This window comes from Anomalospiza imberbis, chromosome 5 (genome assembly GCF_031753505.1).
Source record: "Anomalospiza imberbis isolate Cuckoo-Finch-1a 21T00152 chromosome 5, ASM3175350v1, whole genome shotgun sequence".
NCBI lineage: Eukaryota > Metazoa > Chordata > Aves > Passeriformes > Viduidae > Anomalospiza > Anomalospiza imberbis.
The window spans coordinates 8,121,083-8,134,455 of NC_089685.1; the positions used below are offsets into that span (position 1 = coordinate 8,121,083).

Here is a 13,373-nt window from a genome sequence, read left to right on the forward strand (position 1 = left end):
AAATGATGGGGTTGCTCATCACAGAGGGAGATTGGCACTGATCTCTGTTGACTGCATAAGGAGCAGCTACAATTCGAAATCTCATTTTTATGCAATAAGCTTTTCTGAAAATTTGAGTGCATTTGTTTTTGATGAGTGAAGTCTGGGGTCCTTACAGCAGTCAGCTGAGCTACTTGTGGAGACACCCAATCAGTGCAACATTTATCACTGCATTTAGTGCAAAGCATGTGCTGGTAATGACTGATGTCTCCTGTGGCAGGAAAGTGGCACTCTACAGGCCACAGATGCTGCAGGACAATCAGACCTGGATGCAGTTGTGATGCAAATGGGAGTAGTGTGCAAGAAGAAACCAGTTCATCAAATGGACCAGAACCACAGTTGTTGGGGTGATGGGCTCATGTACTACAAATCTACATCTGGCCATGTGGGAAGAATGAGTGCTGCTCCCATAAAAAGGTATATTGAATTGTAAATCAATTAAAAATAAAAGCTAAAAAAAATAGTAGTGGTGTTTTCCCAACAGCTCCCCACAAAATACTTTTCTAATTCAAAATGTAGCTTGCTGTGGATGGTTGAGATACTCAAAATACGATGATGCAGAGATTTTGCTAAGCTTTTGGGATTTGGCTTCCGTTCATTGGGATTCAGATGTCTCACTAACCTCTTTTGGCTAGGCTAGGTTTCTTGTACAGAGAAACACAAACTTAAACCTTTGAAGTTCTCTTCTAGAGCTCTCAAAATCCTCAACTTCTAAAAATATATGCCTGCCTACATTAGTAGGGGTAATGTTCAAGTTAAGAGCTCCTTTCCTTCAAACCTGTTGCAGATATTTAATGAAAGGATTTAAAGAGAATACCAACATAGACCAGAGGAAGCATGTAAACAAACCTGCTATACCAACTTACTGCTTTCATCCTTCTGAAAGTGCTGAAAATTCCCATCTTCCAAACAAATTTCATAATGACTTGGCCAGTAGCATACTGTCTTTAGCTACTGACAGCAATCTGTTCTCACTGAGGAGGCTATAACAAATTTAATGTTTAAGAGTTTAAGGGAGGTGATCTTATAATACAATCAAAATAGTTATTTATTGAGGACAGTGAACATGAGCCCACATAATGTATGCTGTAAATCATTAAGGCATGTGGTTCCATTTAACACTGTTTTGCTTGAAAAGTGATCACTCAGAGGTAAAGTTTGCCCTAAGTTGGGTAGGAAACAAAAATATTCAAGAATAAGTAATAAATAGGGTGTGTTTTGGACAAAGCTATCTTTTAGAGCCATTTAGAGGAAAGAACATTTCTATCTATAGAACCATTGCTTGGGTGTTTGTCTTCTGTTAGCCACAAGTACATATTTTCACTGGAAAAATGCGACTTTCAGGCATTCACAAAGATTTGTTCATGCTAAGGATAAACAGAACTAGATATCCTGTGTTCTGAGATAAGAAAATACATCGTACTATTTCATGTAACAGCACTCATGTTTTATTAAAATGAGGGTTTTTAAATTCTTATTTCTACAGCCACCACCGAGGGGAAGTGGAGTTCTCTGGACACAGCTCAGAGCTGATTTTATTCTTACCCTCCCCTGCTTGGTGCTGAAGCCCATAAATCAATACAGCAGTCATTGCTATTTAGGGAGGCCAGGATAATGCCTTAAACCAATTAGTTCAATGGTTGATTTCACTGGAAGTAGAAATATAGACATTTAATTTATTCAAAGCAGGAAAATGAGCTTCAGTTAATTTTTCATAGAACTGTGAGCTCTCAGAAGCTGATTTTCTTTCCTATGCTGGACATAAGTGGAAATGCAACAAACTTTTTTCTTGATACACTATTTGTGATCTGTAGACAAAATTTTTATTCTTCTTACCATATTTGGGCCAGATCCCACATGCACTATAAGCCTGTCAAGGTCCTCACCAGGACAAAGTTAATTTTTGCAGCAGTCAGGAGGGACATGGCCAGGACCCTGGGATTATTGATACCACCTCACAGTCATGCTCAGGGATAGGGCAGGGTGTCTTCCAATTTTTTATTTTCCAGCGACATAAAATCAGCATTACTGTGTAAGTGTTGCATTATGATTACTGTTAAAAACGGGACCACACTCCCTGTACTAAAAGTGATTTCAGCATTTATTGTGATAAAAAAAGGAAGGCCTAAAGCAAGGGGGCCCGCGGGCTGAGCAGGAACGTTCCTGTCGAGGATGCTGCAGTGCTGACGCTGGGTCTGCTGAGCAGCGATGTCCCCGATATTCCAGGTGGAGTGGCACAGGTTCAGGGGGTCAGAAGCTCCCTTTTATCCTGTTTTTTGTCAGTTTGGATTGATTTCTTTCTGCCCAGGACGGCTTGGTTCGCCTGGGGGGTGGTGCACTTTACTTTGGTGCATTATGGTGCATAGAGTACCGTATTTCTGACAACTACCCCTTTAAACCCCTTTTACCATAACCAAACCAACAGTACATGCTTAACAACTATCAACTATTTTACAATAGTTTCTAACCTACTTTTAACAATTACCAACACCACAGTAAAGCAGATTCTCCTCTTCCCAAAGTGGTGGGAGAGGAAGAAAGCAGAGTCCTTTGTCTTTCTTTGGAGACTCCCAAGAGTCAGCCTAGCTGCATCAGCACAGGGAAATGGACAAACTCTGGCTATTCCTGTGGAGAAAAAGAGCTTTTATCTCCTAATGGACTGCAAGGTGGAAATTCAATACCTTACTAGCACTATTCTTTTTCTTACTCATCCTCTTTAAAACACCTGCCTTCTAGGTGTGTGTGTGTGTGTGTGCGTGTGTGTGTGTATGTATATATATATATATATATATATATATATATATATACACACAATCTTCTCTATACAGTCCATTAATCAATGTAGGTGCCATTATTGGAAGTGGAAATATGACTTATTGTATTCAGAGAATATTGATCCAAATTCTTGGACAGCGTTTGATTTGAATTTGGCTTTATTGCAAGTATGGAACTCAGTCTGCCAATGTGCTTGCACAGTAACTGTAGGAATTTAGTGACCCAAGCCTCCCCAGGGAAGAAAATTTGGTGGCTGATCACAAACAGGCACTTGAGGCTGACTGGATAAGGTGATATCTGCATTTCTGTGACCAACTGATTCCTTCCTCTTCATCCTTACAAAGGCTTCCCCACTTCTGGATCCTTCACTGCTCATCTGGCTCTCCTGCAGATGAAGGTAAATCAGTTCTGGTCTTTAGTGGCTTCATCTACCATGTTTAACATTTTCTTGTTTTGCTGGAAGCTAATGCAGGGATGGATGGCTGGGAACAAGCAGTGTAAATCAGCACCTTATTTCTTGGGCTTGTAAGGAGTGGGAGGTTCCTTGGAAAATTGTCAGAGTTGGACATGAATGATGGGACCTTCTCATGAAGGACCTCAGAGTCACCAAATGCTTAGTAGTTCAACTTGAAGTGAGTCACTAGGCACAACTTAGCGCAACATTTGGAAAACAATCCCTCTCCTTAAGAGATTTGAGCAACACCATTGCATTGCATCATGCTGCAGGCATTTCTGTCACTGCTTACAGAAGGAATAATAGTACTCAGTATAAAGATAAACACTTAAAGTGTGGCAGCAGGCTGTTGTCTCGTGTTTCTCCCACAGTCTTACTAAAGGACCGTCTATTTTACCATGACAATTAATTTCACATGAAAATAGTTTTGCCTGAAATACGCCAGTCTGGCATTACAGCGTCTGGACATAGTTGAGATTAATGACCAAGCACAAAATTAAGAAAATGGGAAGTAACAAAAATAGCTGACCTCTCTTCCTCATTTTAGTTATTTATGAAAGATCTGCTTGGTTATTTATTTAATTCATGCTTGTATTACTGCCCGAAATGGAGGTATCTGATGTTCAACTTTTGCTCTTTCATGAGCCACTCAGCTTTACAGGTAATTTGAACAGTTGCTCTGGGCACTGAATGTGGAATTTGGCCTTAGGAAAGCCCCAAATTAGCTACTAAAGAAAAAAAAGAAAAAAAAAAAAAAAAAAAGAGAGAGAGAGAAACTCCTCACTTTTGAAACTCGTGTTTAAAATAAGCTTCTTCCATCCAATGGTCAGTGTCCTTTCTGCACAAGAAATAATGGCATCATCCTCATCATTATTATAATCATCACATCTTCAAAACATGGAAAGGAACCTTTCTCTTCCTATGGAAACTTTAGACCATTTCTCTAAATTTGGCAGAAATTCTTATTTCAGGGGGCATTTCCAACACCCTGTTAAGAGCAAATGCAGTCCTGACCATAAAGGCCACTCAATGAGGTGGCATTAACACGGATGTTGAGAAAGGTAAAATTCCTTCTGAGTCTCCCAGTAAAGCTGTACTTATCTGCTCTGGGAATTTCTGAACAGTGGTTTAAAATACAATGCCAAGGAATGCATCGAGTGATCATTTACAATGATGCTGTGCAGATGGGGAATGCCTGCTCAGCCCGTGTCCATGGCATGACCTCGTGTAACCTTGCCTGAGAGCCTTCCCAGCGAGGCACACAAAAGCGCGCTCGTTCCCTGCTGTCTGCAGAGAAATGTCATTTTATCGGCTTTCCTTTAGCCAGCAGCCACAAGAGGGCGGATTTTTTCCTGCTTTCCTCCATGAAGAGCTTCTATTTCATAAATTCGGTTTTATAACTCTTGAAAGACAAATCTTCTCCTATTTATTCCATATTCCACCCCTCCAGCTGAAGAAAATAAAACCCTTCCCAAAACGTTTATTTTTCCCCCTACATTTCACAGAGTCTGTAGACTTGTTCCACAAATGAGAAAAGGAAACATTTGTGCTGATTTATTTTTCACTGGAGTCTGAAACATCTCCAGAACATGAAAAATCAGAATTTTGCAGCATATTTTCTTTTTATCAGGATTCGTGTTCTCAGAGTACCTCAAACCTCTATTCCATAGTTCTAATAAATGTTTGAAAAACATAAAAAAATCCACAAGGACTTTTCTTCCACCAACCTGCTCCTCATTTTCTCTTTGTTGAGCTTCTTCAGTTGCAGAAGAGGGTTATCAGCAGAGTGCCTGTGATCATCAATGAGTGGGAACAAGGTAAAGTGCAAGAATTATTCTGCAGAAATTCAAAATACAAGCTGGGCTCAAATCTGCATCTGTGGAAATTCAGGAAATTCAGTATAAAGTCTCCTTTTTTTTTTTTTTTTTTTTTTTTTTTTTTTTTTTTAGGGCTCTAAGCAGCAGAAGTCAACAGTCAACCTATCTCCAAATTCCTCCCTTTGTCTTTTGGGAATATAAAACTCATGTGGATAAGTACAGTCTGTATGTCAGTTTGGTACTGTAGTAACAAACTGCTTAACTGTTTAAAAAACTTAGGTAAAAAAGATGTAAAGTTGACTTTTGGTGAACCTAAAAACCTCCTCTTATTTAGCTCCTGTCCTGTATACCCAGACCACCCATCTGACTTCTGTGTGAATGGTAAGTGAGGATGAAATTCTGCTGAGGTGAGTTACAGGGTGGAAACTCCAATATATTTCTCTGGACTTCCTTGGTTCTGCTGTTATTTGACGGGAGCAACAGTCAGGGTCTGTTCCACAACCGAGCCGCCAGCTGAAGTCTTTCAATCTGAGCCCTTCACTGAGGGAAACACAGCTCTTGAAAGAACCCCAGTGTGTCTTGTCTGGAAGTGTGTGATACAGTCTGTGCCATGTGTGCCGTGGCTCTCAGCCTGTGGGCAGGAAGGCTCTTCCTCGGGCAGCCGCAGAAGGAAATATGTTGGAGAGAATGGTTTGGTGTGGGAGTGGGCTGGTCCAGGAGAGAAATTCTCTCTTAGGAAGTGGTCTTCAGCATGCGAAAGCTGGAGAAACACCAATGTAGCACATTCCAGGGGCAAAACAAATAAATGTCAGGGCAGATATGTCTCTGGCAGCTACAGTTCTGCACACAGGCAAACTCTTAAATGCGCACCAGCCCTGAGCTCGGGGCCACTTATCGCGCGTGTGGCGAGCCGGCTTTGTTTACACAATCAGTCTACAAGCCGGTGTGCTGCAGCTCCGTCCCAGAGGGAATGTGTCATGGGAACACCGTGAGCAGACCTGAGGCTGCCTTAGCCACGCCGATGAGGAGCAGCAGCCGCGCACGGCGATCCCAGGGTCGGGATGCTCCTGTGCGAGCTCGCAGGTGCGTGATCCGGCCCTGCCGGAGAGGGCTGTGGCCCAGGGAAGGGACACGGGCTCGGGGTCCCCGGGTGGGCACATCGCTGCCACACTCGGTGTTGGCCTGCGCACCCCGACCGGCGGGCCGGGTGCGGCACCCACGGCGAGCAGGGGGTGTGTGCCTGCGCCGGCTGACACACACCCGGACACACAGGCGCACTCTCAGGCGGCAGCCCATTTGCTGGAGGGGTGTGCATGTGCGTGCGAGGGAGTGGAAAGGGGTGGCGGGATGGAGGGAGGGCGGCCGAGGGAAAGTCTGACACTCGGCGCAGAAGGAGCGAGACCCTCCGCCGCCGCTGCCGCCGCCGCCGCCGCCGGGGAGGAGCCGCCGCGCTCGCAACGCCTCCGACACCCCGGCCCCGGCCCCGGCCCCGGCCCCGGCCCCGCTGCGCTCCGGCCGCTCTCCGGCCCCGGCAGGTACCGGCCGGCCCCGCGGCTCCGCGGCCGCGGGGGCACTTTCCGCCGCCGCGGGGAAGGGGTGGAGGGCGGTGTGGGAAGGTGCGTGCGGTCCCCTCTGCCTGTCCCGGACCCTCCGCTCGCCTCCGCCCCGGGCGCCGCCGGGGCTGCCCCGGCAGGAGCGGAGCGGTGCCGGCACCTGGCGGCCCCCGGGCCACCTGCCTCGCTGTCAGCGGGGAGATGGGGCTGGCTTAGCAAAGGGGTAGGCTCTGCCCGGGCTGGGCTTGGGGGTGACAGGAGAGAAGGAGCTAGTTTTGGGGAGCGGGGCTGGAGGCTGTGGGATCGGAGAGGACTTCGTGCGCTCAGCCCGGCACCCCTGCAGAGGTGGCTCCGCAGAGGTGGCTTCGGGCTCTGGGAAGGCAGCAGGGCATGATCAGCCCATGCTCCTCAGCAGAACTGTTGCTTGCTGGAGCGGTGGCAGAATTCCTTCCTTTCTACACAGTCCTCCAGCATCGCCGTGAGCGCGACTGCTGAGCGCGTCCATCCCTGGGAGCGCAGAGCACCTGGCTGGCCGGGCTGCAGCTGAAAGGAGATCATTCGCCTGCTCACAGGGACCACCTCCACTTCGCTTTGTGAAGGAACTCACAGGGTGCGAGTTGTTTTGTCGCTCCTTGTTTTGCAGCGAATATTGCAAAATGAGAGCTGTTGCTTGTAGAAGGGAAACATTCCTGAGCGCGTTAGGTAATCGGTGACTGTGCTGCAGGAGCACAGAGCAGCCACCTATGTTTCCTCAGAAAGAGCTTCACTTTGATTTGAATTGGGGCAACTTCTCCAAAAATAATAGAGATAAATGGGACCCGAGACTGAGAAAGCAGCAGTGCACATTGTGTCTGCATCTCTGACAGAGGCCAGGAAGATGCAGGCAAGCACTTGAAGAATAGTAGCATGTCACTTTCTCTCTTACTTGCAAATCTGGGGGACAAGTAAAGAGACTGGATTTCACTGTTTACCATATGGAGGTGTTTAATGCTAATGGCACACCACCTCTGTACCGTTTTTCAAGTCCTCATTAGTATAATTGATGCGATTTTTCATCTCTGCCTTTTAATTAGTTTATTTAGGTTACTATGGGCTTGATTCAGAAAAGCACATCATCTCCTGCAATGTGCAAGGGCCAAAGTCTTCTGTGAAATTTGGATGTCTAAATAGCCTTCTAAAGAGAAATTCAGGTATTTTAATCCATAATTGTAAACTTACTGTCAGACAGAGATATCCAAATTCTGCAGGTGCCACACCTCTTTTTCTTAAAATTCCCAAGATAAGTCCTGCTCTGAGATGTCTCATAAATTGAACCATTTTTGCCTTGATCAGGCTGAGCAGCTTGGCTTCACTTTTAGTTGAACTTTATTTTGGCTTAGACATCCAGACTAGCCTGAGGTCCAGGAACTAAATTTGCTTTTCCTCTCCTTAGGACTAGATCGATGCAGCAGGGATTCTCAGGGTGTGGGCAGCAGAACAGGCTCACATTAGGGAGCATTGAGAGTTGTGCTCTAGACCAGGCAGAAGTGCTGTGAATCCAAGTCTCCTACAGTCAGTGTGTGGGCTCTGCCCGTTGAGTGCTTTAACCAGAAATGGAAATAGCAACTTCACCAGTCTCTGCTGTGTCTGAAAACACAAGAATGACTTCTAGTACAAAAGCTGGTAGGTGCTTTCAGGACAATAATCCCAAGAAGGGAGAAGTGCCTTTCAGTAGTACTAAGTAAGGTGACTAATCTGAGAAAGATATAATTTCAAGTTGTATTCCTGCCCTCAGCTTTGTCTTGGGGAGTAGCTACAGTCAGATCCCCAGAAGACTGATACCTCTTTTTTCCCCTCTCCCAAGAACTGGCCTCTGCCTGCTTCTTTCCAAACTGCAGGTTGTGCCATCAACCAACCTTCCAAAACACTGTAGTGCTCAGATCTTACTCTGCATCCCAATGTTTTTTTGTTTTGTTTTGTTTTCTGAGAGGTGATGTTTTCGCTGCAGATACCACTGTGTTCATTCCGCAAATTGTGCTGCAGCCTGGACATTCTAGTGGGATTTTGCAATTGAATTAAATGAAACAAAGCCCTGGGGAGGAAAAAGTTTTAATTAAGCTAGAGTGTTAAATGGAAATAGATGCTGTTCATTGGGAAAGAGCCCTTTTAAGTGTTTGAGGATGCTGCATCTTTATTACTCAGAGATTAAGTAGTGATAATTAAGCAGCTAACCATGTAAACAGCAAGATATTGAAAAGCAAAAGCAAAGGATGAAACGTTCCCGACAGCACCTGTCCTTATTTTGGTCCTAGCAGAAGGGATATATATGCTCAGCCTCTTTCCGTGTCACAAAACAAGCAGAGGAGTGAATGTCCCACACAGCCAGGATCTTTACAGTTTAACTGGCAGAAAGCCACAAACACTGGAGTCACCCTGTGAGCCTGCTGTTAGCTCAGGGTGGCCAAAATAATGATGTCTTTCTGGATTCTTTTTTAATCCCTGTTTTGCTTTTCCTCTCATTCTTTTTGCTGTTAAAAATCCAGCAGCTGTAATCTCAGCTGTCGCTTCACTGTGTGCCACTAACATGCCGGTCACCTGTGGATCCAGAGAGGCTGATTCTCTGGCTGGGATTCAGCTGAATTCCCAGCACATGCCAGGATTTCTTTGGCTAAAACCCCTGGTGCTGGAATTGGCCACTGAGCCACCTCTGTGCTCTTTGAGGTTTCCTCCATGAGGGAATCCTTTGGGGCTGGTTAAGCAGGCTTTCCCACCGCGCTCTCTTGGCAAGGCAGCCTGTGGGATTGCCGGAGCTGTGTTTGGCCCTTTGTCTTTTTAACCCCTGGAAAGAGCTAAAGGTGTGTGCTAAATGTCATTAAATCAGATAGACGCAGGGAACGTGCCGTGTGTTTGTTTTCCTTGCTTTCTGGATTCTCTCCAGCTGCAAACAAGCAACAGAGAAGCTCACAGTAAAGCCATGTGCATAAGATGTGAAGTCCAGTGGCTGTATTTAGGTGTGAAGGAAATTTTGCTCCATGGGTGTGCTATTTTTAACTTTTTTATAGTCCTGCACCTCTGTCGCACTTCTCAACAGTTTCCCCCTGCCCCAACCTTTCTGTCTGGGTTTTATATATTTTATAAACTTAGCAATGGCAGTGAGTCATTATTTAAATAATCCCTATATAAATCTTTAGCCCTTTTATCTTCTTCTTTTTACCCTTGTGTATTCAGAAAGGCCCCTCTCTGGTATTGTTGGTCTTTTTCCACGTTCTGGAGACATGCTGCGAGAACATGCATGTGTTATCTGACAGTGGGTGATAGAAAAAAAAAAAAAAAAAAAAAAAAAAAAAAAAAAAAAAAAAAAGCCCAGCCCTTCTATTCTGCTCTGCCCAGCTTAGATGGATCCAACGTCACATGGAGGGGATCCAGGATGAGTCAGGAAGCAGCACTGTGGTCCAAAATTCCACTTTACATTACAGCTGGGAGGCAGCGTGTAGCATCATGTGGATTTATTTTCTTTTAACGGGAACTGCAAAATAACCTATGGAAGTCACATAACTTAATGGGCAGAAGAGATAACAATAAGCCAAGAAGAACCTGGATTCCCATCTGGGTTGAATCATTGACTCAACTAACTATCAGTGTGAAGGGTGTGGTAGTTTAAGCCTGGGACATCATACTGGCCTTAAATAAGTCATTGCACTTCCCCACAACGTAATTGGAAAATGTGATTAATTTTCAGAGCTCTGTTGGTACCTGAGAGCTTCCCTAACAGTTTCTCTGGTCAGACTCAGCACAGGACATGAGAGACATTTTATTTTCAAACTTAATTTTTCAGCACAAATCCTAAATGTCTCAGAACATAAGTGGCTAAAGACAAATCCATGATTTAGAGCTTATATAAGCGTGGAGACCTGTAATTCTGCTCTGCATGAATTTCACACTGAGTGTGTTACTCAGCTTTCAGTAACACTTTTTTGTACATCTTTGCATATTTTTCTTCCTGTGCTACTATAAACAGAAGAGTTGTGTGAGATTTTTCTTATAATGTGGTCAGTTTAAAAGCAAAATAAATAACCATAATTAAACTGTTTCCAATTTAGTTGGTCAGAGAATCAGGAGACTTGCAGGGAGCAGATATCATGTAGCAGAAGAGAGGCTAAAACCTCTGTAACATCTAAACATACTCCAGTGACGTGCTGGGTTGTTGTTGCTTTCTTATTTTTTTTCTCCAAGGGGGTGGGCAGAAGAGAAGTTACGAATTTTCCTGGAACATCCTCTTCCAAAATTCCTGAAGACACTGCAGCACCAAGTCTGATCTCATCTCGTGTCAGCATAACTCATGCCTAAATGCACTGGGAACAGAAAGCCTAGAGATTAACTAAAATTATACAAATCTAAGGCTGTCATAAAATGAAAGATTTGGGCCTGTTCTCAGTCTGTCTGTACTTAGTGACTTCAAGAGACTTAAGCACATGTTTAAAGATAGGCTGCTGTGTAAAATGCTCTCTTGAAAGAGTTACTTTCTCAAAGTCTAAGCCTAGAGTGAGACTGAGCCTTTTAAAAGTTAAGTGCAGTCTTCAGGGCTGGTGTGGTCAAATAGTCCAGCTTAATTTTGGCTAGAATTTTAAGATTTTGAACAGCTAGATCTAATGGTATGTGCCTACCTAGCCTGTTGTATTCCCCTGGAATTTATCAATGACACACTCCATATAATTGTGGTTACTTGTTGTCGGTCTAAAATACTTTTTTTGGTTTTGCAAGGGGCAGACTGCAAAGAGAGTATGTAAAAAATTCTTTCTTAACCAAAAGCAAAAAGTTGATTTTTTTCCCCTTCCACAATGAAGAATTAAAACAATGTCTGTTGCTCTCATGCTTAATGTCAGAATTTCTGCTAAAAAATAGTAAGAAGAAATATGATGAATTTTTCATATGGAACTTATTCCTTGTATTTTATAATGCATATGTGTGAGGTTTTATAAAGGTTTATACTAAAAGACTTTAGCACAGTGTAATAAAGGAAAAATGCTCATAACATTCTTGGGTATCCAGAGGGCTCCACTTTGAGAGAGAGAAATAAAATAAAGGGCAATGACAAGTAGTAATAGGCTGTTGCAAGTGCAGTTCCTTTTCTCCAAGATTTACAGTAAGAACAGCTCTAACTGTAAAGTTCTCTGCAATGTCATAATCTGTAGCTTTGCAGAATGTAGCATCCTCATATCCATTCTCTTACCTTGTGAAAGAAAGGTTCCACCTGCATATAAATTACCTTTAAATAAATATTTTACTTAATTTCATGTGTTATTTCCTTTTTTTTAAGTGGGTGCTTGAAAACCTTTATTAAGAACCAAATAAATCTTCAAAGCTGCTACTATACTCTGTCCTAGTAATAGAGTGATCATTTGTTGTATTTCTCTGAAGATCCATTATTTATTCAATAGAAATCAGAGAAGACACAGGAACAAATTTGTCACTTGTGTTTATATAGTCATTAGTTAAAAGCAGTGGGCCTTTTCTCATTCAGAGAAGCTTTTATTTATTTATTAGCTATGCTTCAGTAGCATCAGGAGGGGCCTGTCAAACATCATAGAATCATAAAATGGTTTGGGTCAGAAGAGACCTTCAAGATCATCAGTTTCCAAGCCCCCTGCCATGGGACTCATTTGGGATCCTCAGCACTGAGCTCTCACAGCAGAGTGATATAAGTAGGGTCAGTCTTTTACTTCTGCCAATATTTGAAATAAAAACTAAATTGTGTAAGAATATTTCAGTGGCTCAGGTGGCCTGGAAGGGGAGTTTCCTGAGTGTGGGTCAGAGCAGTGGTGTTGCTGATGTTGAGGAGCGTGGCTTTCTCAGCCACCTCAGTTCCACATTTTTGCGAGCGCTCCGTTGTCAGGCGCAGCAGAAAGAGACTGGCTTTGCACAGCTGCTGCACCATCTTCCAGGGATAATAATTCTTTTACTGGATCTGCCCCAATTAACATTTTGCTATCAGTGTTGATATTTCCTACCTGGTACCGAGCCACACCATGGAATGAATCATTAGGAGACCAATCCGACCTGTTCCCGAAAGAGCGTGCCAACCCTGGAGCTGCTGGATGGAAGGTGTTGGGAGAGGGGGATCATGTCCTTTCAGTCTGTGGGAGACCTGGGCACACTTGGAGCCCATGCCAGCTCTGCAGGTGTTTCTGAGCCTGTTTCTGAACTCCTCTGCTTGTTTCTGAGCAGTCCCAGCTCCATTGTGTGAGCACCCTGTGGCCCTGATGCTGTGGGCAGGGGTGGCTACATGTAAAGCCTGGAAACAGCAAAAGACAGTTTTACCCTGATCTTTAAGGCTGAACTTGGCTGACTGAAGAGTGAGTTAATATCATAAATCTCTGTTATTAATCTGATTTTTTCCTAAAACTATTTTAATAGGCAAGGATGCTTTACATAACTACAGTCTGAATCATTGTGGTCAGTTGATCTGATGTTTTGTACAATCTGTAATCTTGTCAGAAGTGAGGTTTTCTCAGACCTCATGAAATCCAAGGTGTTTATTTTAAGACTCAATTTATTATTCTGCAAATTGAACTCAAAGCTTTGAAGGCTTTAAGGAAAAGCTGACTTGATGCAATTTTTGGAATGTCACCCCCACCTAACTGAGGTAAAAAAAGTAAGAGAATTGGTGCATCTAAGGAAGTTACTAACATTATTTAGGCCCAAGGGTCTTTTAGGTGCTCTTTCTAGGAAAAAAAAAAAGAAGCATTTATCTGTGCT

General features: G+C 43.7%; 1 protein-coding gene across 4 annotated transcripts in view; it reads left to right on the forward strand.

The window, feature by feature from the left end:
• Nucleotides 1-6,025: 6,025 nt before the first annotated feature.
• Nucleotides 6,026-13,373, forward strand: part of SEMA3D (semaphorin 3D) — a 132,972-nt gene continuing 125,624 nt past the window's right edge. Inside the window, exon 1 of one of the 4 annotated variants that reach the window (XM_068189554.1) lies at nt 6,026-6,168. The gene's annotated coding sequence lies outside the window, so the exon portion shown is untranslated. Of the gene's footprint in view, nt 6,169-6,380; nt 6,401-6,433; nt 6,621-13,373 lie in introns of those variants that run through there. The other 3 variants (XM_068189553.1, XM_068189555.1, XM_068189551.1) reach the window with 3 other exon arrangements.